We start from the raw sequence: 22,816 nt of genomic DNA on the forward strand, positions 1-22,816 counted from the left end.
TGTTCTGGGAACCAAACAAAGGGTGCGCACATTGTCTTTTTTTCTGGTTAGAAGGCAAACCTGGGGGAGAGTCTAAACCAGAATTACAATTTTATAAGAAATTGAAGATCAAGGCAATGATACAGAAACACTGCCTTAAACTGACAGAGTCAGGATATAACCTGACACTCTGTTGCTGGTCAGGGTGGTGGCTGCAGTCCCATTAAATGGTGGCTGCAGTCCTGTTGGAGGGATGAACGTGATTCTGTCCAAGCAGTGATCCTGTAGAAGGGTCTGGTCTTCCTCTGAAGGTCCAGGGGTGGTTCTGGAGCTCTTGTCCTCTGGGAATCCAGTAGGCAAGCTGCTCCTGGTGTTGCAAGGCTCACCTTATATGCAGGTAGGAATGCTTGGATCCTCCCCCTGGGCGGAGCATCCCACAATGGGAGGATGGAATTTGATCAGTCCTGCAGTGACACTCAATGGCCCATTCACAGAAGATATCTCCCCTGGAGGGCGTTATCAGGGCTGAGTCATGGAAGAGATCAAGAACACTGCCCCACCTGTTTATAGCAGTTGATGAAGATGGGGATTGAAAACATGCATTTGGTTCCATCTTACATTGCAACCTGAAACAGTGGGGGAATCCCTGCTCAGGGGGTGAACACCACCCCCCTTACCCAAACTGGCTCAGGTGTAAAACCCCCACCCTGGGAAGGCCACACACACAAGGGACAATGTCACACTTGCCCTGCTCCAGGGCAAATGGCATCTCTCTAATATTTTCTTAACCAGATTGCAAAATTATTTTGGCACCGTGAGTTCAGGGCACTGTTCTTTGACCCCGGTTGCCTTTGACAACAGCATGGTTCCTTCCTCTGAGGAGGTTGTGGGTCTCTCTGGAAACTTGGATGCAGCTTCGTCTGAGCGACCTATGGGAGAACTGATGAGGAAAATGGCTGTTGTGGTACTGGAGTGTAAAGAAAATACTTTGTTGTCCCTCCTTGAAAAGTTTGTTAAAATCACTGGAGGAAATGGAGGAAATGATACCAGCAAGACTGACAAGGTTCATTCACCACATGGTGAGGAACACAAGGCTGCTAAAAGTCCCACAAGAAGCCCAGCTCAAGTAGCTAAATTCCCAAATAACTACTGAATTCCCAGGCTTGGGTTTTTTCCAAATGTGAGAATCATTATTCTCTTCATCCCTGTCACCTTTGTGACAGCTACACAGAGCTTCCACTGCCTTTTAATAATATCTGTATTGGGCCGAATTTGCACTTTTCTTTAATTGTAACCTGCCAGGAGCTGAGCTGGAGCTGTGCAGGAACCAAGGAAACTTGGAATTGCCCCAGAATTGCTTCTATTGTCAGCCGGTGCTGCGGCGGCCGTGGGGCAGAGGGGTGGGAAAGGGGGCTCCGGGGTGGCAGTGGAGGAAATGCCGGGCCCGGGGGCTGAGCACAGGGCTGAGCACACAGAGATGGTTTTGTTCTTGCTGAGCTCGCACTGAGCCAAGGCCTGTCCTGCCCCTCATTCGGCCACGCTGAGGAGGGGCTGAGGGTGTGGGGGAGCTTGGGAGGGGACACAGCCAGGACAGGAGATCCCAGCTGACCCCAGGGATACCCCAGAGCATAGGACATCATGATCAGTGCATGAAGTGTGGGGAACAAGGAGGAAGGGGGCACATTTGCAGTGAGGGTTTTGTCTCCCCAGGTAACACTTAGGCAGGATTGGGCCCTGTTTCGCCAGTGGGCAGGGCCCGCACCAAAGACACAGACACCAACTTAACTTAAGGAACAGTGTAATTTAGATAATGCAAATTTGCAAAAAATTACAAAAATATTAGGTAGGCAAAGCAAATAATCATTAGTCAATAATTCCAAAAGAGAAGATGTTGAAATGAGTATCACACAACTGTCCATTTCTGGCTGCAGGCTCTGGAGATTCTATCTCTGCCTTCAATCAGGGTTGCATTCCCTAAAGAATCCTGGTACCAAATCCTGCTTTCCAAGGCTGGAACAGTGTCTCAGGTTTAGCTGGGTGTGTATTCAATTACCCTCTGTTAAAGGTGGGGCAATTATCATCTGTTAATTGAGCAGTTTACTTTATCTCTTCCACATGAATCCTCCCTCCAGGGAGATATCTTCTGTTAATGGGCCATTGAGTGTCACTGATAAAAATTCCATCATCCCATTGTGAGAAGCTCTGCCCAGAGGGAGAAGCCAAGCAATTCCTACCTGGATATAATCTGAGAATGTGAACAACAGAGTCAGCCTTCTCCCACAAGATTCCCAGAAGAGCAGCTTTCAGCTACACTGGATCCCAGAGGAAGACCAGGCCGATCGACGCCACAACTGGACCTTCAGAGGAAAACTCCAATCTTCTAAGGATCCCTGCTCCAACAGAACCACACCTGTCCCTGCAGGAGCACTGCAGCCACCATTTAACAGGAGTGCTACCAACACTCTGATCCACAGGGTGTCAGGTTGTATTCTTACTCTGTAAGTAGTTTTTAGTACTACTGCATTTGTATTTTTAATTTTCCTTCTGAAGAACTGTTATTCCTATTCCCATAGACTTTGCTTGACAGCCCCTTGTTTTGAAAATTATAATTCCAAGTGAAGGGATTAACATTTTCCATTTCAAGGGAGTCTCCTGCCTTCCTTAGCAGACACCTGTCTTTTCAAACTGACACAATGCCCTAGGACACCCAGGCAGGTGAGGAGGAAGTCAGTGCCCCTTTCCCCCTCTCTCCTGCTCCATCTCCCAGCCCAGCATGGCCCCCGGCTGCAGGACAACCCTGCTGCCAACCCCGTCCTGCCGGGGATGCACTGGGGGGATCTCCTTCCCCTTCCCTCTGGCATGGAGGCAAATCCCATCCTCTCCTTGTCCTTCCTCCCCCAGGGAAGAAGCTGAGGATGGAGACCAGGGAGGACAAATCCCCATGGCAGAACCTCGTGGAAGAGGCAGTTTTGAGTGGCTCCATGGTGCAGAATTCCAACGGGGAGGAAAAGCCCCAGAGTTTCCACAGGAGGAGTGGCTCAAAACCCAGCCCAGGCTGCTCTGAGGAGGAAAGACCCACCCTGAGCCAGGAAGGTGGACAGAGCTTCAGCCGGAGCTCAGAGTTGGTGGTCCATGGGCAGCTTCGTGATGGGGAGAAGCCCCACAAGTGCTTGGAGTGTTGGAAGAGCTTCAGGCAGAGCAGCACCCTGATCAGCCACCAGATGATCCACACTGGGGAATGGCCCTACGAGTGTGGGGAGTGTGGGAAGGGCTTCAGCTGCAGCTCTGCCCTCGTCACCCACCAACGCATCCACACTGCAGAGAGGCCCTACGAGTGTCCCCAGTTTCAGAAGAGGTTTCAGACCAGCTCCAGTCTCCTCTGCCACCAGCGGATTCACATGAATGAGAGGCCCTTCTACTGCCCTGACTGCGGGAAGGGCTTCAAGCACAGCTCCACCCTCGTCACCCACCGGCGCATCCACACTGGGGAGAGGCCCTACGAGTGTCCCCAGTGTGGGAAGAGCTTCACCAGCAGCTCACACTTGACCAGACACCAACGGAGGCACCAGTAAAAGAAGCCCTGCACATGCCCCAACTGCAGGAAGAGCTTCATGCACTGCTCCAGCTTTATCCCCCATTGGAGACCTCACGTTGGTCAGAGCCTTGGTGATCCATGTTCCCTGTGATCCATGCTGGGAAGACACCTGGACCTTTTGTTGCACCTGCCAATGACCTGACGTGGGCTTGGAGAACAGGATGGTCTGGCCATGGTCCTGTCATTACATTCACTCCCACCTCAAGTCATTGCCAGGGGCGGGAAAGGGACTCTCTCTCTCTCTCCCCAGGGAGAAGGGTGTCCTTTCCAGACAGGAGGAAATACATTGCCAGGAAGACCTAGTTGTTGATGTTGTAGTTTTCTCTGTAAATAGTTTTATTTATCCCTTCTGTTATCAATATTGTTTCTGTTCCTGTTTGTTCCTTATCTCATTGCTGTTCCCAATAAATTGTTCTTCTCCCAGCCCGGGATCTTTGCCTTTTCTGCTTTCCATGGGAGGCGGGAGGGCAGCGAGGGCAGCGCGGTTTTAGCAGGAGCAGAAAATTGGGGAATCCCATTCCTGAAGCCCAGATCGTGGAAACCGAGCATCCCAGCTGGTGCCAGCCCTGGTGGCCATGGCAATCACCCCTGGAATGGGGTCTCCATGGAGCTGCCAAGGGACTAAGCATAGCAACAGGGGGCTGGTGATGGTTTCCTGCTAAGGATCAGATTTGTCACAGGCCCTCAGAGGGGTTCCTTGGGGACTTTCCAAGAGTCTCCAGGCTGTTCCACAGCTGGAATGTCACAGGCAGGGACAGGGGCTCCATGGAGACCTCCCAGGGCTTTCTGGGGATGGTAAAGAGCCCTGGGGTCAGAGGCAGTCACAGCCATTCCATGGTGACATCCCAGGGCACCTTGGGCTGCAAAGGCACCCATCTGTCCCAGGCACTCACGGGGGCTCCACGGTGACATCCCAGGAGTCCCCAGGCTGCCAAAGAGCCGGGATGTCCCAGACACTCACAGGGGTTCCTGTCATGGGCACAGTGGGAGCTTCAGGCAACATTTATTAGAGAAGCTCCTGCTTGGTCACGAGGTGCAGAAACGATCCCCAATACTCTCCATAGATCCCCAAATCTCACTGTTGAATCAGTGTTCCGTGCTTTCTTTCCAATGGAAAACAACCATCCTTATCCTCCAGTGTCCATGTCTGAAATTGGGATTCCACCTGCAAAATTCCCGATATCCAAAGGTTACTCCCAGGCACAATCTGCCAGTACCATCAAGCCTGGCTGGCCTTGGCCTCTGGTGGCTGCCCCTGCAACACTGGGGCTGGGTTCTTTTCTTCCCATGGAGATCACTGGGACACTGTGGGGACCTCATGGAACCAAGGGGATCCTTGTGGCACCACTGGAGCCCATGGAACCAAGGAGCCATGGTGACACAGCGGGGCTTCATGGAACCCAGAGACCATTATGGCTCTGTGGGGCCTGATGGAACCATGGAGACCATTGGGACCCTTCAGGGCCTGGTGTCACCAAGTGGGCATTATGGCACCTCAGGGCCTCAGGGAAGCAAGGGACCATTGGGACACTGTGGGGCCCCATGGAACTGAGGGAACATGGAACAGGTCTGGCTGGTTTGGCCTCCCAGGGGTCCCCTGACAGGTCTGGCTGATGTTGCAATATCAAGGGCTGCCTCTCATCAGCTCCTGGAAAACTGGGGCTCTGTGCTTTTCTTGCTATGGAAAAGAACTGTCCCCCTTTTCCGATGCCCATTGCCAAAATTGGAACTCTCCCTAAAGCAATTCCTATATGCAAGGATATCACTCAGAACAAAATCCTGCTTGCTCTGGCTGGCCTTGGCCTCTTGTGGCCATTTCTCATCTGCCCCTGAAACACTGGGGCTCTGTTCCTTCCTTCCTATGGAAAAGAACCAGCTTTCAGGTCCAGGGACCATGGCCAAAATTAGAATTTGGCCTCTCAATTCTGTTTATCCAAGGACTGATCTCAGACAAAAGTAGCCAGGACAGACAGGTCAGGCTGGCCCTGTCCTCTGGTGATTTTCTTAGACTCTGAGCTGAATGTTTTCATTTGAAAACACCTTGGAGAGGGCCCAGAGATCTCCCAGGGAGGTATTTTGAAACCTCGGGCACATGAGCACTATATATGGACAAAGGAGCTCTGTGCTCTGTGCAGTTGTGGTTTTGCATCACGAAAGTGATGTTCTAAGAGAAGCTGCTAGCAGTTTCCTCCATGTCTGACCAAAAAAACAATCAGTAATTATCTTTGAGAATTGACAATCTGTTAAACTATGAAGGAAACTGTACACGCCTCTGTGAAGACACATGTTAAAGATGAGAAAGCCTGGGAGGGTCTCTTTCCCTTCTGGCTGGCACAGAGGTAACAAGGCTGACCCGGCCCCGTCTCAGCCAGGCCGGGCCGGGCGGCTCCTGCCGTGGGGCCGGGCCCCTTCCCAGGGACCCCGCCAGGCCCCATCGGCTGCCGGGCAGGGCAGGGGAGGCCGCGGGGCCGAGGCCGGGCCGGGCCATGGCTGCAGTTGGGAACATCTGGGCCCTGCTGAGCCCTGCCCCGCCGCCAGCCCGGGCCCAGCCAGGATCCGCCGGGCCCCAGGAGCAGCCCCGGGCCGGGCCGGCTCGGCCAAGATTCTGCCACCCTTGGGCTTCAGCCGCAAGCCCCGGGCAGGGGCAGGAGAAGCCATCGGCCCCCGGCCGTGCTGCTGCTGTGCTCTGGCCTGGCTGCTGAGATCCTGGCCCTGCCCCAGCGCGGCCCATCCTGACACAGCCCCAGCGCAGCCGCTGCAGAAACCTCCATCGTAAAACAGCTCCGGCTGCAAGCACCGAGCCCGGCTGGGGGCACGGAACCATCTGCAGGCCCCGGGTGAGATATGAACTCTTTCAGTGCTTCCATCCTCCCTCCAGTGAGAGAAAAGGACAAACTGCAGGCACACAGAGGAGCAACATGAAGACACCCAGGTCACTGAATAGGAAGTTCAGTCCCCGATGGGAGGTATGAGGAGATGCCTTGATCTTGGGGCTGAAATCCTCTTGTTAAGCTGTGGAGAATGATGTAATTAATATATCAGACTCTCTTTTTCCCTAAAACTATTTGAAAATATGGGGAGATGACTTGTTCAGCAAAAACCTCCATGCTAAAGTAGGCAAATGTTGAAGTAGCCGTGATCCTATGAGAAGTTTAAACAGAGAAAGAGAGAAGAGTAATGAGATCCTGTGTCCTCAGGGAGAGAAGAAGAAGATCTCTGTTCTCAGAGATGAAGATGATTTTGTGAAATAGGTGAAGATATTCTTTGCTCTTGAACAGCTCATCTTTAAACTCATACCCCATAAGTTGACATGGCCCATAAAAACAGCTGTGGGAAAAGCTATGAAAAATGGGAGGGACTTGACAATTGCAGATTTTCTGGGCAGCTGCTCTTCATGAGAATTGAGAGCCACGAGCAAATGTTTTTCTTATGGAGAAGTCTCCATAGCATGAAAGAGAGACTCCTCTCCCTAAGCGAACTGAAGAAAGACTGTTCTAGATGGTGTAAACTGACTGAAACTTTCAGGTTTTGTCTCCTTACATTGTCAGTAAGAAAGAAAATGTTGTAGGGAAAGGAGAAGTGTTCAGATCCTTATTACTCTTTCTTCTTTTTACTGGTAATAAACTTTTCTGTATACCCTTTTAAAATTTTGAGCCTACTTTGCCTTTCTCCTAATCCTATCTCACAGCCGGAAATGAATAAATATATTCCAGTGAGTGCGATGGTAATTAGCCAACACTGATCCCACTGCACTGATAGGTGCATTGGTGAGAAATCTCAAATTAGCAAATGAAAAATCACTCCAGATACATCCTTGATAAACTGCATTAGAGCAGAGGGAAATCAAGGCAGAGCCATGGTTTGTCAGGATTTGCTGCATCCTGGTGAGCCCTGTGGTGCATTTGGAGCTGAGCCCTTGAACCTCAGCGCCTGAGAGGAGATTGCACAAACCTTTCCAGGAGTCAAAGTCAGAAGAAAACCCCAAAGTGTCTCAAAGCATGAATGGGTCTCAGTGAGGTCCATGCCCAACACAGGCTCCTCATGGACTCCTTGGAGGAGAGAATCAGAGGCCAGGATTGACCAAAAACATCTCAGAGACTCAGAGTGGAAAGGAAATTCAAAACTACCTTAAAATTTTTGAGAAGCTCAAAGCATTACTGAGCACCACGGAGTACAGAGCTCTCCAGGGACTCATTAAAGCAGATAATTGGAGCCATGATTGCACAAACCTCTCACAGAGTCTGTATCAAAAGGGAAACAGCAAGTACCTTAAAATAACTGAAGTACTTGAAGCATTAATGAGCCCACTGAATGTTGTTACTGATAACGGCTCTCCAGGGACTCATTAGGCAGATAATTGGAACCTGTAAATGCACAATCTTTCTCATAGAGTCTGTATCAAAAGGGAAAGAGGAAGTAGCTTAAAAAACTTAAGTACCCTGAAGTATTAATGAGTCCCAATCAATGCTGCAACCGGCAGAGAATCTCCAGGGACTAATTACAGCGGATAATTGGAGGCCAAGTTTGCACAAACCTCTCAGAGACTCCATGGCAAAAGCCAAACCCAAAGTCCTTTGAAAAACCTGCAGTCCCTGCAGGGAGCATGAAGGAGCCCCCAGGGCCATTGCTGGGCAAGGCTCCCCAGGGACTCCTTGCAGCAGATCCTTGAGGCCACTGGGATGTGGGCTAGGGGGGGATGCTGAGGGCAGCACAAGGGGCTGACAGTGCCCAGCCTGGCTGGGGCTGTGCCAGGAGGCCCCAGGGCCTCAGCACAAGGTGTCTCCTCCCAGCCCTTGCTGGCACAGACCCTGCTGTGCCCCAGGGCACCAAGACTTGGCTTCTCTTTGTCCCCACCTGTCATCACTGCCTGCAGTTCTCTGCTCTGCCTGGGGCCTGGGGACACTTGCTCAGTCGTGTCCCTCAGTGGGACCCATTAAAAGTCCAAGAAAGTTTGGAGTTGGATTCTGCCTTGGAGTTCTGGAGAGGTTTCTTCAGCTCCCTCTCAGGGACTGATGTTCAGGGCCTGAGCACAAAGCCCCAGAGGCTCATTAAAGTCCTTGTGCTGTGTCTGTGCTGCTGAGCTGGGCTGGGCTCCTGGCCCAGAGGCAGCTCCTGCTCACCAAGAAGAGCTTCAAAAGCACATTTCTCTGGATGAGCAGCTCTTCTGCCAGCCCAGCAGGGCTGGGGCACTGCCTGCAGCCAGCCCAGGCACAGCCCAGAGGCACAGAGAGCTTCAATCAGTCAGGGCTGGGAAGGGGCTGAGAAGTGCCTGGGGCACAATCACTGCCAGCCCTTGGCACAGGAACCTCTGGCTGCAGGACAGTGCAGCTGCAGCTCCTGGAGCCATCTCCTCAAGCTGGAACATCCCAATGCCTGCAGAGCCTGTGAGTACAACTCTGAGTATTTTTGGGGCAGGGGAGGTGAAAGGTTCATGAAGCTCTGACATGCTCAAGGGTTCTGGTCAGTCATAGAATATATCCAAGTCTAGGATTTTTATAAAATACAAGAAATTTCTTAAGACTTTGTATTCAGTTTCCTACTATTGAAGAATGGTAGGGAGGTGGTGATAAATATTAAAGGATGATTATAAATTTTTACAGTTGCCTGTAATATCTGACCTGGTAAATTTTGCTTATGAATTATTATTTATGAAATTTTGAAAGTTCCCAAGACATCTGAACTGTTGCTTTTAGTGACCAATAGGTTCACAGGAGATCCCTAAAGTGCTTTCAGCCACTCTGCCCATGGACAGCAGCAGCATCACCTTTGCTGGAGCCATCAGGCTCAGTCTGAGCTGTCCTTTCTCCAAGCTGCAAACAGAACCTGCCCCCCGCCAGTGCCCTGCAAACAGGCAGGGTTCTGGAGGGCCAAGGAGAGTGCACAGAGATTTGGGGTCTGTGAGTGCTGGCAGGGAGAGATCAGGCACAGGGAAACACCTGCAGGAGGGAAATCTCCAGGAGGCAGAGAGAAGATCAGGCAATGAGAGAAAACAAAGCCCAGCAATGCTGTGGCAGGGAGAGTTTAGAGATGCCCACAGGAGCCCCTGCAGTGCAGCCCCTCCCTCTGAACAAGCCCCCTCCCTCCTGTGCCCCAGCCAAGCCTCTGCCCTCAGGGCCGGGGCTCCAAGGCGTGCAGCCCCTCCTGTGCAGGCAGAGCTGCAGCAGAGCCGTGGGGCAGCTCTGCAGCCCCGGGCCCAGTTCCCTCTGCGGAGCACAGGGCTGGGAGCAGCTGCCCGGCCCTGGGGGCTCTGGCAGGGGCACAGCTGGCTCAGGGTGACGCTGTCCCCAGGGCCCGGCTCTGGGCAATGCTGTCAGTGCAGCCAGGGAAGGAGCTGCATCTCCCTCAATCCAATGCCATCAGAAGGACACTTGGGAGTCTCCCTGAGATTTCAGTCCAGGCTGGGAGCTTCAATCCAGGGTGCAAACCTGTCCTAGAGCTGCATCTCCCACAATCCAATGCCATCAGAAGGACACTTGGAAATCTCCCTGAGATTTCAGTCCAAGCTGGGAGCTTCAATCCAGGATGCAAACCTGTCCTAGAGCATCTCTGAGTTATGAGATTGATGGGGAATAGCAGAGGTGTTGTGACACTGAAAATGCTGCTGGGTTGGTGAAATGAGCAACGTGAGTCCTTGGCCACAAATGTGGAGCTGGGCTGTGGTGGATCCATCTGCTCTCAGCAGCACCTGGGGAATTTTAAAGGAAAACATGGTGGGGGTGATCACCATCCAACTTAGAAAGTTTAAACCCAGAGAAATTCTGAACAGGTCAGAATGACAGATTATCTTCCCTCACTCTCTGCTCATCACTTTGCCACTCAGAACGTGCTCTGTTTTCCCTGAGGGCAGTGGAAATCCTGAGGGTTTCTGATAACCAAGAACACCAGCAGAGGTATGGGGGAGCTTATAAAGAAAACACCAGAACTCTTGAACACAGAAGTGTGTCTATGTGTGTTCCAGGGGAGGGTGTATGGGAAAAGGCTTTGATTTTGGTTACCAGTATCTCTTCCGACTCTTCACTGTCCTTTTCTCCATGAACAGGTGCCCATGTGCAGCCCCAGCAAATGTCCAACAGCAGCTCCATCAGGCACTTCCTGCTGCTGGCATTGGCAGACACGCGGCAGCTGCAGCTCCTGCACTTCTGCCTCTTGCTGGGCATCTCCCTGGCTGCCCTCCTGGGCAACGGCCTCATCATCAGCACCGTAGCCTGCGGCCACCACCTGCACACGCCCATGTTCTTCTTCCTGCTCAACCTGGCCCTCGCTGACCTGGGCTCCATCTGCACCACTGTCCCCAAAGCCATGCACAATTCCCTCTGGGACACCAGCAACATCTCCTACACTGGATGTGCTGCACAGCTCTTTTTCTTTGCTTTTTTTGTTTCAGCAGAGTTTTCCCTCCTGACCGTGATGTGCTACGACCGCTACGTGTCCATCTGCAAACCCCTGCACTACGGGACCCTCCTGGGCAGCAGAGCTTGTGCCCACATGGCAGCAGCTGCCTGGGCCAGTGCCTTTCTCTATTCACTGCTGCACACAGCCAATACATTTTCCCTGCCCCTGTGCCATGGCAATGTCCTGGGCCAATTCTTCTGTGAAATCCCACAGATCATCAAGCTCTCCTGCTCAGACACAAACCTGAGGGAATTTGGGCTTGTTGCTTTTAGTGCTTTTCTTTTTTTGGGTTGTTTTGTGTTCATGGTTTTCTCCTATGTGCAGATCTTCAGGGCTGTGCTGAGGATCCCCTCTGAGCAGGGACGGCACAAAGCCTTTTCCACCTGCCTCCCTCACCTGGCTGTGCTATCCCTGTTCATCATCACTGCCACATTTGCTCACCTGAAGCCCCCCTCCATGTCCTCCCCATCCCTGGATCTGGCCCTGTCAGTTCTGTACTCGGTGGTGCCTCCAGCCCTGAACCCCCTCATCTACAGCCTGAGGAACCAGGAGCTCAAGGATACCCTGAGAAAAATGATTACTTTATCTTTTCAGAAACAATAAACTCTCTCTTTTCTGCTTCAGAACCTTCAGAATGTAATTCTTTACAATCTCTCGGCCATTTTTTCCTATTTGTCCATTTTTTCATTGGGACTTTTTCTTATTATTTTTCCGTGTTATAATGTTTTTTATAAAATGCTGTAATACTCCACTGAGCATTTCTACATCTACTTTTTTTTTGAAACACCAAGACTTTAAGGAGGCTTGATCCCTGTGAATTTGAATAAAATCCACTGTCTGCCCTGCCTTGTGTGTCCAAGGCATTTCCTCAGCCCTTCTCTGGCTCTGCAGGGGCAGTGCCTGTGAGCAGAGGCTGAGGGAAGGGGCTCCCAGCACAGCAGCACGGCCAGGGACAATGGCCCTGCCTCTTTGCACATCTGCTCCCCCCAGCTCCACACTCCCCTCCCCAGCCCTGCTGTGGGTGCAAGGCCAGAGTGCTCTGGCAGCTTGGTCCCTGTCCTGCTGCGTGTCCCTGCTGTGACCTCAGGCAGGGACAGGCCATGGGCACTGCTGGGACACAGCTGGGCTCCAGCACAGCAGCTCCATCAGCAAAGGGCATCTCCTGAGGGCAGGGCAGGGAGGCTTTGCTCCCCTCCAGAGTCACTCTCAGGACTCTCAAGAGGTTCCTTGTGTTCCTTGCTCTCCCAGGGCTCAGTGGGATGAGATCAGGGTCTCACTGGGGCGTTCAGGGGACTCAGGTCTGGGTCAGGTTTTGCTGGTTGGTGGCCAGTGCCCATCAGATGCTGAATGGTCTGTGCTGAACCTTCCTCTGCAGCTTGTGCCAGGGCTGATGGCAGGGGAATGTTTGTCTGGAGGGCCTTGGGAGCTGCAGGAGAGCACAGGGGACCTGCAGGGACGAAGTGTGCCAGGGACCAGCAGGGAGTGGAGCTCACTGGGCACAGGCCTGGCCAGAGTGGGGTCACCCTGAGATCAAGGCCTGAATGTCTGCTGTGAGCCAGGAGAGCTCTGCAGCCCAGGGACACAGCAGGCACAGGGAAAGGAGTCTGGGCACTGACTCCTCTGCCCCTCAGGGATCTCCCCCAGGAGGATCCAGGGCAGCCCCGAGCCCCTCTGGCAGCCCTGGAACAAGGCAGGCACCTCTGAGCCCCTCCATGGCCCCGCAGAGCCCGTGTGGGAGGGGGTCAGGGCAGGAGCACCCTCAGCTGCCTCTGTGTCCCAGGCTGAGCAGCAGAGCCCAGCAGAGGCAGCCCAGGGCCCCGGGCAGCACAGCCCCCGTGCTCTGCAGAGCAGCAGCCCCAGCTCGGGGCTCTGGGCAGCAGGGCAGGGCTGCAGCAATGGCTGCTCGGGCCAGCACAGACGTGTTCCCCTGGGAAAGGCTCTGGGGGCAGCTGGCATGGGCCAGGAGCAGGGCAGGAGCCCGTGGGGGTGCAGAGGAGCCCTGGCAAGAGGCTGCCCTGTCCCTGGGCCAGCAGGAGCTGCCTGAGGAGCCCCGGGGCCAACTCTGCTGCTGGGCTGGGCAGCGGGGCTGGCCCTGGGGCTGCAGGAGCTGCCCGAGCTGAGCATCTGCTGAGCATCCCAGACACAGAGTGGCTGTCCCTGACCTCCAGGGCCTCCAGTTCCTGCTGCAGGGCCTGACCTGACTCTGCTGCTCTGCTGGGCTGGGGCAGGGGCAGGGAGGGGAAAACAATGGACCCTTGACCCCACGAGTCTCCACAGAGTCAGAATAGTCTCAGTGGTTCCATGGAGCCCCATAGTGTCACCATGGCCCCTTGGTTCCATGGAGCCCCATAGGGTCACCACGGTCCCCTGGTACAGGAGGCCCTGCAGTGTCACAAGGGCCCCCTTGGTTCTATGGAGCCCACAGGGTCAGTTTTGCCAGTGGGCAGGGTCAGCACCAAACACACAGACACTAACTGAAGGAATTGTGTAATTTATCTAATGTATGTCTGCAAAAAATTACAATAGGAGAGGCTCAGCAAAGCACATAATCGTTAGAAAATAATTACAAAAGCAGAAGCTCAGCAATGCACCCAACCATCCCCACCAAAGATTGCCTGCAGTGATTGAGAAAGATCCAGCCCCAGTCACCCTCAGCCTTTACCATCCCCCAGACCCACACAGCAGCTGGGGAAGCTGTCACAGCCAAGGGCTGCAGAGCCACTCCTGGGCACTGGCAATTCCTGCAGGTGCCTCCAGCCCCAGCTGAGGCTCCAACCCCGCTGGGAGAGGGCCCAGCTCTGACAGTGCTGAATGGACAAACTGACAGCACTGCTAGTGTGGCAACATCTGGTTTCATCCTCCTCTTGGCTCCCTCCCAAAGCCTGGCCAGGGCCCCAGGAGGAGCCAAGGGAGGTGACTTTGACCATTCAGACCCAAACAAGGCCAGATGAGGCCTTTTCTGGTTTCCAAATACAAAAAAAAGTAAATCCATATTTCACCAATGAACATTTATAGAGATTATATTGCTAATAATGATTCATTGATGAGTGGATACAAATATTACCTTTGGTTGAAAGGTTCATCTGGAGCTCAGCTTTGCCTCAGGGCCTGTTGTTCAGGCCTCACTCAGGGCCTGGTGAGGCCTCAGTGCTTCAATCAGTGCTTTGACCTACAGATGAACTGCAACCTTCAGAACAATTTCAATAACACAGTTTAGATTTAGGTATTAGGCACAAAGGCATCACCTCTTGTTCTTCAATTAAGTGCTGCTCAAGTTCATTACTCAGAGCTATAATTTTAATTCCTTTTAAAACATGCTTAATTAGTTGCTATTCTCTGTTCTTTTCAAATTCCCCTTTTTTCCTTGAGACTGTGTCTCTTTTCAGACAAGTCCCAGTACTCCATTTCCAGCACAAGGCGTCACAACAACTCCAACATGGAATCATAACACACCAAGTGCTCACAATGCAATGATTGCAGTGACTGCCACGAATGCACTTCACAGCAGCCTCCAATTTGGGAGCCAATCCCACCATGAGGAATTTTCTTCTTTCTGACTGTCTTCTACTCATCTTTCTATTGAGGTGATTCCTGATTGTTGGACCTCAAACCCAGCACTGACAGACATTCCTGCAACATTCCTGTCCTGGAATAGCCCAGGATCCTCCCTGGCCAGCAAGCAGATAATCCAAGGCCGTGCAGTTTTGGAGAGCCCCATTTGTGTTTGTTGGAGCTCGCAGGATGTGCTGTTGGATATTTTAACAGCATCACTTCTTACTTCTTCTAATAATTGATTTAGTTCATTAATGTAAATAGGGTGCAGCCGTGCACAGCCAGGGGTTTCCATTTCCCCAGTGGGCCATTGTTAAGGGCATGGAGCACATCTGGGAGATGGGTTCTCCATGGGGACAGGTTCCCATCTCCTCATTTTTTCAACTGCTCTTTTAACAACCCCTTCACCCGTGCAACCAATCCTGCAGCTTGTGGATTGTCTGGGATATGAAAAACCCAGACAGTCTTAATCACTGCATTTCTCACAGTAATAGAAAAAGCACTCTGCATCACAGTATCAGCAAATCCTATAGAAATAGCCAATTTCATCCCTTCCTCCTTTATGCCTTGTATAGAGTTCACAAAGTTTACCACTGACATTTGGGTCTTGGCCAGTCCTTTTATGTAGAGTATTTAGTGTCACAGTGAGCAGCTAAAGCTGACATATTAGTACTGTCGGCCTTATTTAATAGTATCAATTTTTAATTACATAGATAAAAATATAAATTATTGTGTTATATTATATATAACTATTACGATTAATTTATTATTATTATTATTATTATTACTACTATCATTATAATTATATCACTAGCACAAATGAACCTGAGCTCAAGAATGAAACCTTCTGTCACTCTGTGTGGGAGTGACAACAACAATTTTTCCTTCTGTTGGTGCTGTTTCCAAAGTGTCATTAACAAAGTTCACCCACGTCTTCCCAAACCCACAAGTTCTTTTCCTTTTCCATGTGCAATTTTTGGATGCATTTGAAGCCATCCAGGGGTGCAGCCTCTTTTACCCGACTGCCCCACTGCTCCCACGGGGCTCCCACCTCAGCCCACTCCAGAGCCAGGGAACTCCAGGGAAGGGCTTCCCCTCTGGGAATTTCTGATGGCACTGATTACTCACATTTACACTGAACAAGTGACATTTTGTTGGGATCTGGCCAGACTGGGCCAGTTTTGTTTTACCAGTGGGCAGGGTCAGCACCAAAGACACAGACTCCAACTGAAGGAATCAGTGTCATCTCCTGCAGCTCAAAGCAGCAAAGAATCACAACAGGAGCAGCTCAGCAATGCACCCAACCATCCCCACCAAAGATTGCCTGCAGTGATTGAGAAAGATCCAGCCCCAGTTACCCTCAGCCTTTACCATCCCCCAGACCCACACAGCAGCTGGGGAAGCTGTCACAGCCAAGGGCTGCAGAGCCACTCCTGGGCACTGGCAATTCCTGCAGGTGCCTCCAGCCACAGCTGAGGCTCCAACCCCGCTGGGAGAGGGCCCAGCTCTGACAGTGCTGAATGGACAAACTGACAGCACTGCTAGTGTGGCAACATCTGGTTTCATCCTCCTCTTGGCTCCCTCCCAAAGCCTGGCCAGGGCCCCAGGAGGAACCAAGGGAGCTGACTTTGACCATTCAGCCCCAAACAAGGCCAGATGTCAGATTTCATGGCCTTGTCTGGCTTCTAAATCCACAAAGGTCAATACATGTTTCACTAATGAGTGGCTACATCTATCACAGTGCTAATGACCATGCATATCTCATCAGGGAGCAGATACAAAGATAACCTTTGGTTGGAAGGTTCATCCAGAGGCCACCTTGGGCTCAGGGCCTGCTGTTCAGGCTTCACTCAGGGCTGCTGTCCAGGCCTTGGCACTTCAGGGATGTGCTTTAGTGCTGGGCTTGGCACTGCTGGCTGAGCGGCTGCACTGGGTGAGCTCAGAGGGCTTTTCCAAGAGAAAGGATTCTGTGATTCCATGATTCTATCCACTGCATTCAGCTGGGTCCATGTTAGCAGCACTCATTTGCTCAGAAAGTCTCCTCTTGCCCAGCTCCTGTGGCCTGAGGCTTCAGCTCCTTCAGCTCCTGGTGCTGAGCTGCTCATGCTGAACGAGACGACTCGGAGAGAAGAGCACAGTCCATGCAATTCCTTCTGGGACACGGAGAGGGGAGGCTGTGCAAACAGGAGCATTGTTTGCTGTGGCCTCCTCTCTGCCCTTCACGCCTTTCAGCGCTTGGAACCAGCCAAGAGCTTTCTCCAAGAGTGCAATGGAGCAGCTGTTCCTGCTCCTGGCTCTGGCTCTCTCCAGTCTCTGCCCTTGCCTGCTTCTGACCCTCGTGCTGTGCCCTCTGTTCCCCCAGGGCTGGCTGGCTGCTGCCCAGGACTGTGGCACTGGCACAGATCCAGTGCTCCAGAGCCTCCTTTCTGTGCCCTTGCAGCTGCCTGGCCACAGCAGCCTTTTCCATCTGCAAGCTCCCCATGGACAGGGAGTGCCCAGCTCCGTTCCTTGCACAGCCTCCAGGAGCCCAGGGCTGCCATCTCAAGTCCCTGCTGGCACTGGGGGCTCCCAGGTGCCTCAGGCTGCTGTGGCACCGCTGCACACGGGAGGGAACAGGGGCAGGGGCTGTGCTGAAAGTCAGCTCCATCTGCTGCTGCTGCTGCTGCTGCTGCTGCTGTGGGGTCATTTGTGCAGCCCTGGCCCAGAGTCAGGGATCAGATCCTGCCAGTCTCTTCCAGCCCTGGCTGCTCAGAGTTTGGGCCCTGGAGCCTCAGGTGGGCAAAGGCAGCTGCTGCTGGTCCCTCTGTGTGCCCGTGTTCAGCAGTGCTGCTCCATCAGTCTGTGCCCAGCAATGGGGAAAAGCCTCAGCCCTGCAGGGCCAGGAGCTGCCGGGCTCTGCCTGAGCAGCTCAGCCAGCAGGAAGGGAGCTGCTCCACACAGGAACCAGGAGCAAAGGACATTCCTTTTATAGGACATGTTTTCTATTTAAAGGAAAAAAAAAAGAAAAAGGGAAAAAAATAGGTAAATTGTAAAAGATAAGAATAAAATCCAAGTGTTAGTGAAAAAACGTAACATAATTTTAGTGAAAAAAACAAAACATAAATGCAAAGTTACATTCTTTGCATTAAGATGTAAATTATTTTAAAAAGAGAACTCAGTTATTTACATTGTAAATGTGCTGATGGCATGGATCCATCTTACTGACCTCAGCAGCCTTTTAAAAGATTTTGGGCTTTGTTTCCAACATTGCTATTTGAAATTGTGGTCGAAGCAAGAGGAAATTGCTTTGTACCCTTCCAGCTCCAGGCAGGACTGGGAATGGAAACTCTGTCAAAGCCCAAATCCTTTAGAAGATGCCCTTCCTTCTCAGCCTGGAAATGAGCTGCACATTCCCTTTGAAACTGTCAGGGATTTCTTAGAGACACAAAGTCCCACTTAGGGCTTTTTGCTCTGGTTTGGCAGTGCAGAAGGGCAATTCTCCATCCACCAGCTCCAGACTGCACTGCCTCAGGAGCACGGCCCGCTCGCCAGCTTTGGCCCACTCGTGGCACTGCTAGAGGAGGAAGAAAGTGCAACTGCACAATTCCAGCCAATCAAGAAGGAAGAGTGGGACAGACAAACACCCTGTGCAGATCCAGGCGTTCAGCTGGGACTGTGGAGAGTTTGGGTCCTTGCCAATTGGATGTGTGTCCCCAGCTGCAATCTCTGGGCCTGCAGCAGAGTCTCACTCACCTGCCAAAGCAGAAAGCTCAGGCACTGTGCTCGCAATGGGCTCGTCTGATGCAGAGCTGTCAGAGCAATGTGAGGGCAGAGCCAGCCCAGCTGGGCCCAGGGCTGAGCCCAGCAGAGCCCTGGCAGAGCCCAGAGCAGCCTCAGCAGCCGCAGAGCCCGGCTGCAAGGAGAGAAAGCAGAAACCGCCCGTCAGCTGAGGGCTCCTGTGCCCTTGTGCCAAGGCCTGCGGTGCCCAGGCCGTGCTGGCTGTGCCCAGAGCTGTGCCCAGAGCTGCCCATCCCTGCTGCCTTTGGCAGCAGAGCAGGAGGGCAGGACATGTGCCCAGCCTGCAGCCAGCCACGGCACATCCAGCCCTCAGCAGCTGCCCAGAGCAGGATGCTCCTGTGCTCGCTGCCATCTCCCAAAAGCTCTGATCCCACCCTGCCAAGCACACAGGGACCCACCTCACGCCAGCCATGGCTGCAAGAAAAGCTGCTCCCAAACCATGGCCTCAGCCTTCTCCAAGGGCACGGCCATCCACGCCACAGCTTCTCCCAAGCACTTCCCCATCCACACTGGACCACCTAGAACGCTTCCTCTGGAAAAACAAACAACACATTCTTGAAAAGAGATTAGATGCAAAAAGGGAAAACAAGAAAAACAGTAAAAACTCTTATCTCTGTCAGGGCTTTGAGGAAGGCCCAACTCCTACATGGTAGGGAAAAACCCAGCCATGGCTGAGGGAAGCCCACACTTTCTCTCTTCCCCTCTGCACTGCCCCCCAAAATCACCGTGATCCCAAAGCACATGAGGGCAGTGGAGCAGCCCAAGCCCTTCCTTGCCTGCAGAGCAAAGCAGCCCCTGCACAGGTTCTGGAGTCCCACCTCTGCTCCCACCATGGGGCTTTGTTTGTGTCGGGCTGGCTGCCCCAGCCCCAGCCCCAGCCCCAGCCCGGGGCACGGTGGCTGCTGGGGGCTGTTGGCAGGGCCAGGAGCCCACTCCCATTTCGTACCCAGCCCAGCCCATGCCCCCAGCCCTGCCAAAAAGCAGCTGGGCAGCGACTGAAGGATGAGTTGCATCTGCCCCAGCAAAGGGGGAACCTTTGCTTCCCAGCCAGGCTGGGCCATGCCCAAATCTGGCAGAATTTCCCCGGCTGGGGACTCATCTGCAAATTCCCTGTGGAGTTTGCCTTTGAAGAAGGTGCCAGAATCAAAGTCCATCACCTTCAGCCTCCAGTGGCCAGGCTGAGGAAGAGCTTGTCATCCTTGATGTCATCCTGGCTGTCTCCAGCAGCAGCAGCAGCAGCAGCAGCAGCAGCCCCACCCGGTACAGCTTCTCCAGGGGCTCCTGCACCTTCCCTGGGGGGAGACCAGGCTCTCAGGGCTCTGCCCAGGGCCCCAGCTGTCAGGGAACCAGCACAAGCAAAACCAGCTTGGATGGCAGCCACCAGTGCTGGGCAGAGCAGCTCAGCTCCAGCACAAAGGCTGCGTGTGCCCATCCCATGGCCCCGGTGCAGTGACACAGGCAGCACAAAAAGGTCTGGCTTCCTCTGCTTCTCATTGCCAAGGCATGTGTGGAGCTGCAACTTACCAGGGCCCTGGATACTCCAGGGACCTGGAGAACCATTCCCAGCAATTGGGAAAATCCTAGGTGCTCCATCGCCCATAGATGAGGTCTCCAAATTTGCCCCAAAATTGGGTCCAGCTCTTAGAGGCCAAAAAGAGCAAGTCCAAGTGACTTGATGATATTTTTAGCCCAGGAATCCCTGCAGCTGATGGCACACTTCACAATCAGCAGGGGACACAGCTCGGCCAAAGCCCAGACCTCTGCTGGGAGCCTTTCTCCTCAAACACCCTTCAAACAAACCTCCATGCAAGTCAGTTGGGAAAGTTTCTTCAAATGATACATTTCTGGCACAAAACTACACAGGGTTATGGGAAAGATCCTAAAGCAGCTGCTCTGGAGTCAAAGAGCCAGCACTAAGAGTCCTTGTCATGTGTTTGTAGCTAAATCCCACTTTGGGGGAGTTGAAGGAGTTGGGAATGAGCTAGAGAGCGGAGCTCTGAGTTTTTTAGATGATGCCATTGCTTTTTCTTCTCTTCTACATAGACAGGAAGGGTGAGTTTTCCTCCCATCTGCACCACATGGCTCACAAGGCCACAAGACTTGTAGTTACAAGAGCTTTGAAGGATTTCTTGGCCAAGAAGACACTGCCAACAAGGATATTTGTGTTTTGGAGCCAATCCTTCAATCCTTCATCTTATGGACTTTCATCTTATGAACAAGGCGGCTGCCAGGGGCTGCTTGTGGCCTCTGACAGCCCCATTGCTCAGGGCTTGCCAGCGCCCCAGCCCCTCAGGCCCTGCCCCAGCCCGGCCAAGCTGCCCGGCAGCAGCGCCGCAGCCCCACAGCAGCTCCAGAGCAGCCCCAGCCAGAGGCACCTGGGAGCCCTCAGCAAGGCAGGCAGCAGCACACGGGCAGGAGGGCACGGATGGCGCTTCCTGCCTGGCACAGGCCTTGTGGCCATCTCCAGGCACCGCTCTGGCAGGGATCCCCGCAGCTCCGGCCCCTGCCCAGCCGCTCTGTGGGCAGCACAAAGGCTTCAGCAGAACCACCACAGGCCAAGGGGCTTCTGGCCATTTCCCCTTGCCCACTGCACGCCCGGGCAGCTGGCTGAGCACAAGCACCCTTTTCCCCCTTCAGGGCCTCAGGACCCCTCAGCCTGCTGTGCTGCTGAGCACAAGCTCCCTTTTCACCCTTTCCTGCCTCTTGCCCCGCAGACCCTGGGCAGCAAAGAAAAGCTCCTGGCAGTCTGCGTATCATAACACATTCTAGAATTATTTACAGTAATCTATAATCTATAATAATATATATAATTCTATATACTCTATAATTTATTTATTTACAATATAGATAAAAAATAGAAAATAAGAAAAAATCTTAAAGATAATTACCTCTGGCTCAGGTTGCCCCAGCAAAGGCAGCCTCCCAGATCAGCTCTCCTCCTAAGTCATCCGGCAGTGCAGGCAGCCGAACCCCGACAGGCGAGGCCGAGTCCTCCATGCCCTGCGCAGCTGATCTTGCAGCCTCTGGATGGTGGAATATCGCCCATGCTCTATTGCCCGGAGGACATGCAGTGTTTCAAATGCCAGCTGTGACACGGCACTGCTCACGTCCTCCGTCAGGCGTTCCAGGGCTGCAAGAGAGAGGAACAGAGCCACGGTCAGAGCCGGATCTGCGGGGAGCCCAGGAGAGCCCCCGGCAAGGGCCATCCCAGCCGGCTCTGGCCATGGCCAGGAGGGAGCAGGGAGCAAGGGGATCAGCCCGAAGCTGCTGGCCACCAATGGCCCACGTGGCCCTGAAAGCTCCGTGTGCTCTGGCCACGGGAGCAGAGCCCTCCGCAGCCGGGGCAGGGCTTGCAGCTCTCCCCCCGGCAGCCCCTGCTGCCAGCCCGCTGCCCTCACTCACCAGTGCAGATCAGCTGCAGCTCTCGCTGCTGCCCCCTCAGGCACCGCCCGGCCATGCCTGTGAACACAGAGCCTGTCACGGCCCCAGCGGCACAGCTCCCTGCCGGCGGCGCTGCCGGCGCTGTGGCCACACGGGCTGCTGGCCCGGCAGGGCTCAGCCCGGCCCTTGGCGCACGCTGCCGCCCCAGGGCACGGCTGCCAGAGGGCGGCAGCAGCAATGCCCAGGCCAGGAGGGGCTCCACGGCGCCGGGCCCGGCTGGCGCTGCCGGGGCAGCAGGCGGGGCCGGGGCCGAGCTGCGGCGGGCAGGGGAGGGAGCCCGGGCTCGTGGCTCACCCGTGAACCTGATGGCCGCCTCTCGCAGGGGCTCCTGTGGGCTCTGCAGGTAGCGCAGGGCCCGGCGCAGGTGCTCGGCCGCTCGGCTCCTGTCCTCTGCCAGCTGCAGAGAGCGGCAGGAGGGAAGGGTTGGTGCGGGCTCAGCCCCGGGGCCGGGCACTGCCTGCGCCCAGCCCTGGCCTCCCCTGCCCGCACAGCCCTGAGGCGCGGCCAGCAGCCGCTGGCCAAGGGCCCCCGAGGGCAGGGGGCAGAGGGCCGGCTGCTGCCCGGGGAGCCGCGGTGCCGGCCCGCAGCCCCGCCAGGCCAGGGCTCCATGGGCACCCGGCTCGGGCCCACGGGAGCCTGGAGAAGAGCCCGTGTGGCCTCTGGCTGCAGCAGCAGCGGGCAGGGGCACAGCTGCCAGCCCCCCACACTGAGCACTGCCCTCAGGGGCCTTCTCCAGGCTGAGGCTGGGGCTTGCAAGCCCTCCTTACCAGGAGCTCAGCGAACTTCCAGAGTTTCTCTTTCTTCACACTTTTTTCAAGATCTTTCTTTTTCAGGAACTTGACCGCACAAAGCAGCGTTTCTCGAGAAGTCTGGAGAGCAGCAGAGACGCGGAGATGGCCCCAGAGCCCAGGGCACAGGAGCCGCAGCCTGGAGGAGGCTGCAGTCCAGCAGGCGCAGGGCAGGAGGCAGCCGAGCCCCCTGCCAGGGGACAGCAGCAGCCCACGAGTCCTCACCTGTGCCACACGCAGATTCTCATCGTGGCAGTGGAAGAGCAGTGGGAGCAGGCTCTGCCACACTTGT

The 22,816-nt window shown here is 54.0% G+C and overlaps 1 protein-coding gene and 1 pseudogene across 1 annotated transcript in view; one reads left to right on the plus strand and one right to left on the minus strand.

Annotated features, from left to right (window-relative positions):
* LOC143692474 (uncharacterized) overlaps window positions 1-22,816 on the minus strand; it is an 86,613-nt gene that overhangs the window by 9,592 nt on the left and 54,205 nt on the right. The gene's annotated exons all lie outside the window — the stretch shown is intronic.
* LOC143692509 (olfactory receptor 14J1-like) lies at window positions 10,606-11,569 on the plus strand (annotated as a pseudogene).

Source organism: Agelaius phoeniceus, assembly GCF_051311805.1.
Source record: "Agelaius phoeniceus isolate bAgePho1 chromosome W unlocalized genomic scaffold, bAgePho1.hap1 SUPER_W_unloc_1, whole genome shotgun sequence".
Classification (NCBI taxonomy): domain Eukaryota; kingdom Metazoa; phylum Chordata; class Aves; order Passeriformes; family Icteridae; genus Agelaius; species Agelaius phoeniceus.